Below are 7,851 nucleotides of genomic sequence, written 5' to 3' on the forward strand. Positions count from 1 at the left end.
AAATTCAGGAAAAAAATGCTTAAACAAGTGCTCTTTTGTTAGAGAACATGTAGCTACCTACTCTGCCCCACTCCATCCTCTGAAATACATCTGAAGGGAACTGAAATATATTTCTTTTATCAAAATTCTCTGACCTCCTCTGTTGGAGACATCATCAATGTATGAGTCTTCATTTGTCTCTCCTTCCAAATGGGGCAGCTGTAAGAATCCTCTAGAACAGGGGTCAGCAACCTTTAATTTTGCATAGGGATTATGACAGCAACTGTTACCCTGCACATGCCTGATCTTGTCTGATCTCAGAAACTAAGCAGGGTCAGGTCTGGTTAGTACTTGGATGGGAGACCGCCTGGGAATACCGGGTGCTGCAGGCTTACACCATAGTCTTTCGAGACTGAAAGCTGCCAACCAACCAATGTAGTTGCGCATGAGGGGGAGGGGGAGGGAGAGTGAGGCAGGCCTGATGGCACTAGACCGTCATCCAAGAAGTGGCTAGGGACTTGCAATAAATGTGTGAGATCCCCACACACTCCTTGGTAGTCTTGGCCATCCGACAGCCATTTTACTACCTTTCCAAGCAGCACATGCCACAAGGATCTGTTGGTATTTCGCCCACTCCCTTCCCCTCTACCACAGGACCATTCCTACCATGCACTTCCTAGTAGTAAGAGGCACAGACAAAGGATGGTGGTTGACACCGCCCTCCCCATGTGTACTATCATGACATTCTCCTTCTGCACCTCAGACTTAATAGTTCTCCATATGCACATGCACCACAGGATTTACTCTTCAAACTGTGCCCAGAAAAGTGCCCAATGTGTGCTCAGCCAATGTCACCCAGCAGTATAGAGCAACTTACTCCCCTTAATCCAGAGGTTCCCAAACCGGGGCATCATTATGCCCCACCAAAGGAAGCCCTGTTGCTGCCCCTTTAAGGGGTGGGGCAACAGGACCTCCATGATTGTGATCATGATAGTTTTTGGATGAAAACCAGAAGTGGGTTGCGATCTGCCTCAGTTCTGAAGTGTGGGGAAGTCTACAGCAGGGGCCGCGAGCTCCCTGCACCCTCTGGGGAGGCAGAGTGACCCCTAGTAAGTTTTTTAAAAGACGTTTTTTGCCTGGCAGTGGTGCAATCATGGAGGTTCCATTGCCGCTGTCACTCTGCCCTCGCAAGGACTTATAGATAAAGGTAACGTTCTGCTGGCATTAAGCCTAGTCGTTTCTGACTCAAGGGGCAGTGCTCATCTCCATTTCTAAGCCGAAGAGAGAGCGTTGTTCATACACAGTTTCCATGGTCATGTGGCTGGCATGACTGGTTCTCCATATGCAGTTATGGAGTTCCATATGCACGGAATGCCGTTACCTTCCCACCAAGGTGGTACCTATTTATCTACTTGCATTTTTACATTTTTTCAAACTGCTAGCTTGACAGCAGCTGGGACAAGCAACAGGAGCTCAACCTGCCACGCGGATTCGAACTGCCAACCTTGTGGTCAACAGGCTCATCAACTCAGCGGTTTAACCCACGGAGCCACCGCATCCCACTTATGGGGACTTACAGAGACCCAAATTCTCCCTGAGAGTTTGGGAACTTTTGCCTTAATCCATGAGCTCAGTCATCTTCCTCAGGCTGCGTGAAGGCATTTGAGATTAGAGACTGTCTCTGTTCCGTTCAACATGGCTTGAGCAAGAAGTAATCCCCATGGAATTTAGATTTTGTCCTCTGCCTGCCCCCCCAACATCCGACTATGGGCTGGATGAGCTGGTGCGCAGGCCATAGGTTGCTGCCCCCTTCTCTAGAAGCTGCTATAACACTTTGTATAAAAAGAGACTTGACTGGAAAGAATGCTACAGAAGAAGCGGCTGGTAATAACATGACATCAGTACAGCTAAGTTCTTTGTAAACACAAGATAGCGAGGGGATATTGTGCTCTGTTTCCTCAGATTAAATATATCTCATCCTTAGATTTATACTGGCACTTTATGGCTCCTGCAAATGACTGTCTCAGCATCGCAAAGTAATTCCACCCTGTCATATTTGTCTTTGGAAATTGTAACAAATTATGGTGATTTATAACATCAAACCCAAGTCTCCTTCTCCCCCCCCCCCCAATGGGAATGTCACTGATGGAAAGATTCTAGGCCATTCATTTATTCTGTGTGGAGGGTGACAGTGAAACATGTTTCATCTCTCCTGCGTGACACACTCCTTTCCTTTGAGGGGAACCTGTCAACATAACTCAAGCTGTCAGGGCACCTTTTGCAAAGGGGCCGGAAACAAATCTAAAGTCTCCCCTACCTGCATGCTTACTAATGAGGTGTGACTGCCTTCTCTTGGATGGCTGGACTTGCCGAATCTCCTTGCCTCTGACCCTGGTGGTCTCTTCGCAGTCAATAGAAGTCAAGGCATCGTTTGTCATCCTACTAAGGGCAGGTGATGATCAGAGTGCAGAGAATTTGTGGGCAGAATTCACCAGGCAAATACTTTCCTCTGACGGTTCACTTCAACTGTTTTACTTATTCATCCATTTACTCACTTTGTACACCACTTCTTGACCGACCGTTCCCTCAAAGCAGCTAACAATATGCAATACAATTCAACACAACATTAAATAGCAACAGAATATTTGCCTCTATTTTTTTGGTATGTCACTTAGCAGTTTTAGATGCTTTATAAACCAACAAAGCAATCCATTTAAGAAGATGAAGTAGGATTAATCCTTTATCTAGTTACTTGCAGTCCAAAGGTCTCATGAAGGGAGAGTTCTCATTGTCCTCATGAAAAGGCCAGTGGCACAAATCTGGTGGGTCTGCTTTAGGTGGGAATTTTACAATTTGGAGCCCTCACTAAGCCACCACAATCTGGAGTACTGCGGTTTGTAGGGATCAATGTTTTTCCTGGTGGAGATGGCACCTGACCTAGAAGGTTCTTTTCAAGCATTCAAAGGAGTGACTTAGGTCCCAGTCCTATCCAACTTTCCAGCCCCAGTGCAGCCACAATGCAGCCCTGAGGTAAGGGAACAAATGTCCCCACACATTGAGGAGGCATCTGTGACTGTCTCCACACCACAGGATGCAGCGCATGCCTCATTGGCATACTTGCACAGGCACTGGAAAATTGGGTAGGATTAGGCCCTTAAACTCAAAAGGGTTTGGCACTGGCCCCCACTGCTAGCAAAAAAACACCTCCTTGCTTTTGTGAAAGGGACAGAAGATACCAAGTGGGAGGGAGAGTTCATAGACGAGTGACTGTCAGAAGCCTCATAGACAGGCACCTATTTGACTTAAGCAGAAAATGATAATTTTGAGGTCATTTCCTTCTGGGGTTTGTAGTTTTCACTGTGTGGAAAAGTACAAACCCCATGACCCTGGCAGGAAATGAGATGCCCCTAATCAGGATGCAATATCCGCTTAAAGTAAGATACCTGCAATTAGCCCTTCCCTCTTTACAAAGTAAAGATTTTTTTGCTAGACAAAAAGTGAAAGGTTAAAAATGGCTGGGACAAGTTCATTCTGAGTTAGCCCCGGACTCAAAGGTGTCTGGGGTTGACTGAACATGGGATGCATCTTCTTTTTAAGTCTGGTCCCTGCTTGGAATTCCTCAGCACTGACATTGGTATATTAACAGCTCATTATATTAACAGCTCCTATCCCCCCTGCCCATCAGAGGAATGGATGTTCTGCAGGTGGAAGTGACATTCCATCAGCGAGTGCAACGGCTGGTGGCCATGCATGCAGGCTGGCAGAGAAACCACTGTCCGCTGGCACCTGTGAATTGAGAGTAGGGTCGGGGTTGAGGGTGTTTCTGGGCATGGAAGGAGGTGGAACCAGGGACCAAGGAAGAGGTGGGAAGGGGCAGATCTGGTGGCAATGGTGCGTGGCGGATCTTATCCCCTCTTTTGTGAACCTCCCCACCCCTTTCCTCTCCTCAGGACATACACCACCAAAATAGGTGGCATATGTCTGAGGAGACCCATAGGCAGCCTCAATGCAGCCTTACCTGGAGGTAAAATGTTTTTTTATTTACCTCCAGTTTGCCTTCAGGTTGCCTCCCCACCACAAGCCTTTTTGGCTGCATTGATGTTGGCAGAAGTTAGGATTGGGCAGAAGTTAGTATTTTTGTGACTTCCCTTTCATGGAAAGCAGCCTTCTCATCTTGATGTGCATGTTCCCCCCCCCCAGTTCACTTTTGCCCTATTCCTCTTTCTTCTTTTCTTCTCAAATCTGAGAAGATCAGAGAAAGAACATTAGGCTTTAATTAGGGTACAAAAATTCCTTTCACCAATCCTCCCTGATCAAATGCAGCCGACAAATGATCGGCACTTGTCAAAAATCCATGTACAGTAGTCGTTAGGTGAGGGTCATACATACCAACAGGCCAAGGAAGGATGGCTTACTGCCTATAATGTTGCAAGGGGAAAAGGGTGAGGGATTTTAACAGCTATCAAAGGAAATCTCTCTCCTGTGCTCTCCCTGGCATCTCGGGTTTCATTAAAAGAGAAAGCAAAGGAACTGTAGCCTCAAACCCCAAGCAACTGGAGTTGATGTAACTGTGTCAAGTATTAAATGTAACCCTGCATTTTAGTCCAGGAAAGAGACAGCCTCAGTCATTCTGCTATATGGCAGAATGCTATATGCTATGACGACACCTGCAGTGGCATTCAAGAGTTCCAGCCCTGATGCCTGATGGCAGCAGGTTATTTATTATATCAGCATCATAGACACATAAAAGGGGGAAAGGGAGTGAGAATGAAAGCTACCAAATGCTTCCTCGGAGACTCAAGAGTTCCTCTGAAGGAAATCTTCGGTGGCATCAACACGTGTGGATTTAGCCCAACGATGACCAAGCTCTGCAGACCAAGGGGCAGTTGTGTGTCCCGAGACGGGCTGAAGTGTACCTTCAAAAAGTTAGGGGAGAAGAGGGAAGACCCCAAGGTGGAAACCATTCCTGAGATAACCTCTCAGGTGCACGTGAGGTGTTATTTGTGATGCAGAGACATGCAGATCTCCTCCTGAAAAAATTTCCTTTCTTACCAAATACTATTTGGCTTCCTCTGAATGTTCTTGGATGTTTAACTCTGGAAAGAATCTCAACGTTTGCTTTGAATGACTCTTTTAAAATCATTCAGTTCCAACCTTATTTTTAGGTCAACAGGTTTTAAGAGATGACTTTCCCTTTGTCTGTTCCCGAAGGGATTCCCTTCCCAATTGCTCAAAGTGAGCAGGAAGATGATCCGGGCAGTGGAAGCCTCCAACTTCATTCTATCGCAGCCACTTCCACTCTGCCTCTTTGGTTCCTTGCCCATAGGCTGCTTGAGGAAGCAGCCAAGTAGGCCAGGAGATGGAGGGGTGGAACTTCCTAACCTTTCTCCTACATGCTACTGTTCCATGTCATTTCAAACAGGACCCAGGTAAAGGGAGGAGGCCGTGCCCAGGGCAGCCAAAGGTGGAAGTATGGCAAAGGGGCAGGAGGCTCTGTGGCTTGGCTCAGCTCCCTCCCAGTCAACCAGAGGAGGGAGCAGGTAGGAACTTGCTAATGGGATGGGTATAAAGGCAGCATTTTGTGACCAGCTTGGGCAGTGTGGGCCTGTTCAACAGTGGCTTTACAATCTAAGTCTCCTCTTGACATAAACTGGACCACCATCACCTCATTTAATATAGCCTGCCTCTGACTTCTGCTTCGTCCTGTCCTAGATTGAGCATAAAAGCTAGAACGCTGGGGGCACTGCATCCCATTTGCCAGTCTCTAAAATGATTCATTTCCCCCATTGCCATCACTTCTGAAAGACTAAGGAACAAGGCAGGGGAGGTCAAGTTTTAAGCAATCCAATTATTTTTTCTTGAAATAAAATTAGAGGCAAGCCAGAGTTTCAGTGGAGCTCCATACTAGTACCCAATGCATAAATCATGATTAATGGCACTGTAATGAGCACAAAATGAATTAATGATGACCGGCCACTTATTTTAAAATTATTCACCTTTTTTGATGTTTCATCTTATCCAGTTGACAGCCTTTAGGCATTGGCTATATACGTGTAACAGGGGGAAAAGAAAAGGGTAAATTCAACTTTTTAACAGCCACTGTAGTTAGATTTTTAGAGGTGGTCATTATCCAAAAGCAATGCTTTTTAAAGTTTCTGCCCTTTGGGAATCCTTTCCACAATAGCTTGACATCTGATATATGAAACCCCCATATTTTCTGTCCTTATTTGTGTGTGCACATGCTCTTTTTTTGGGTCACTCCCGGGCCTCACTCTTGCCCTAGATCAGCCATTTTCAATGTCTTTCCCTGACTGCACACTGACCTCTATGGTCTTTTCTACAGTCTTTGCCTCATGGGATGCCACTTCTGGCTTCTGGGAGACTCAGGTTCTGCGGCAACTGTCTGTAGGTTTTAGGGCAACTGTCTGTAGTAACAAATTGTCCCTCTTCCTCTGCCAGCAGAATGATTTTCAACTGCTATGCTCCAAACTGTCCCACTTCTCATACCAATGGATATCCATGCTTAGGTATAATGCTGAAATGGGGGCATGTGCATATCCCCAGACTGCAAGGTCAATAGCCCAATTAAAATTTGGGATTTACTCTGCAATCTGTGGTATCCCCAGGGGTGTGCAGGGGGTCAGACTGCACCAGGTGACACCACCAGGAGGGACACCAAAATGACTTGCACCTGGGCAGCTGGCCCAGGAGTGCTGCAGCAAGTGGGTGGTTCATGTTTAGCCGACCAGTCTGGAGGTGCTGTGGTGGCTGGCCTGGGAATACTGTGGTAAGCGGCTGGTCTGCAAAGCTGATCCCGTTCTCGCAAGAGGCTAGGCTGGAGTGAGATTGGAAGGGGCAGGGCCATGTGGTTACACCATTGACACACTGGATGACAGCAGCCCTAGTGACACCACTGCACACAATCTGTGCCTATGTGTACAGTCGTGTGCTGCATAACGACAGGGATCGGGACCGCAATCCTTGTTGTCAAGTGGAGCTTGATGCAACCCAGACCCTCCGCAGGAAAGGGGATATGCCGCTTCCCTCTCCTCTAGAGGGTCATCAGAGCTTCCCAGAGTTCTGCCTCTGCGGAGCTCAGACTTTGGGAAATTGCATCTCTTGCATGACTTCTGGTTTCATGGAGGAAACTGGAAATTGTACGAGAGCAAATTGTTCGATTTCCCTCAGTCTGAATCTTGCAGAGGCAGTGCGTGGACATGCACTGTCTCTGGAAGGCTCAGACAACCCTCCAGAGGGGAGGGGAGTGGCGCTTCCCTTGTTTTCAGAGGGTTGGGGTGTGCGCCCCTGACGTGACCACATGAGGTCGTTGGTTATGCCATCCTAGCGTAAGCCAGAAGGTCGTAAAGCAGTGCACACCTGTATTTGCTTTATTTTAATATTTATTTATATTTTGTTATAGTATTTATATACCACCTTTTTCATAGGCTGAATAGAACACCCACGTGGATGTCAGCTGATAGACCGGAGGACTTGCCGGGTAGACAGGGAGGGAAGACATGCTCTTACTCCCTCATCATGCTCAGGGGAACAATTGGCCAAGAGCATTGTCTAGTCTGGTCTGATCTGCCAATCCAGCTCAGTGTTATTCTGGTGTTGTTCAGGTAACAAAGTAGGAATTGGACGACCAGCCTTCTAAACCCTGCTTAGACCACAGACCCACTGGGTGCCCTTAGGCAACTCTCCTTCTTGCTCAGCCCTCCATCTGCAATAACACTGAGCCACACTGCCAGTAGCAGAGCCAGGGGGTTGGAGCTGTAAGTGCCACACGGCTCAATATAAGCTACCCCTCCTCCTGCTCTCAGGGCCATTATGAAGAACGAAAGCAGTGAAGACATTTTGTCCATGTTGCTT

General features: G+C 47.2%; 1 pseudogene; it reads left to right on the forward strand.

Moving 5' to 3' along the window:
• The first annotated feature begins 254 nt into the window (after positions 1-254).
• On the forward strand, positions 255-371 carry LOC136654805 (5S ribosomal RNA; annotated as a pseudogene).
• Positions 372-7,851: the final 7,480 nt, after the last annotated feature.

This window comes from Tiliqua scincoides, chromosome 5 (assembly GCF_035046505.1).
Source record: "Tiliqua scincoides isolate rTilSci1 chromosome 5, rTilSci1.hap2, whole genome shotgun sequence".
Taxonomy (NCBI): Eukaryota; Metazoa; Chordata; class Lepidosauria; order Squamata; family Scincidae; genus Tiliqua; species Tiliqua scincoides.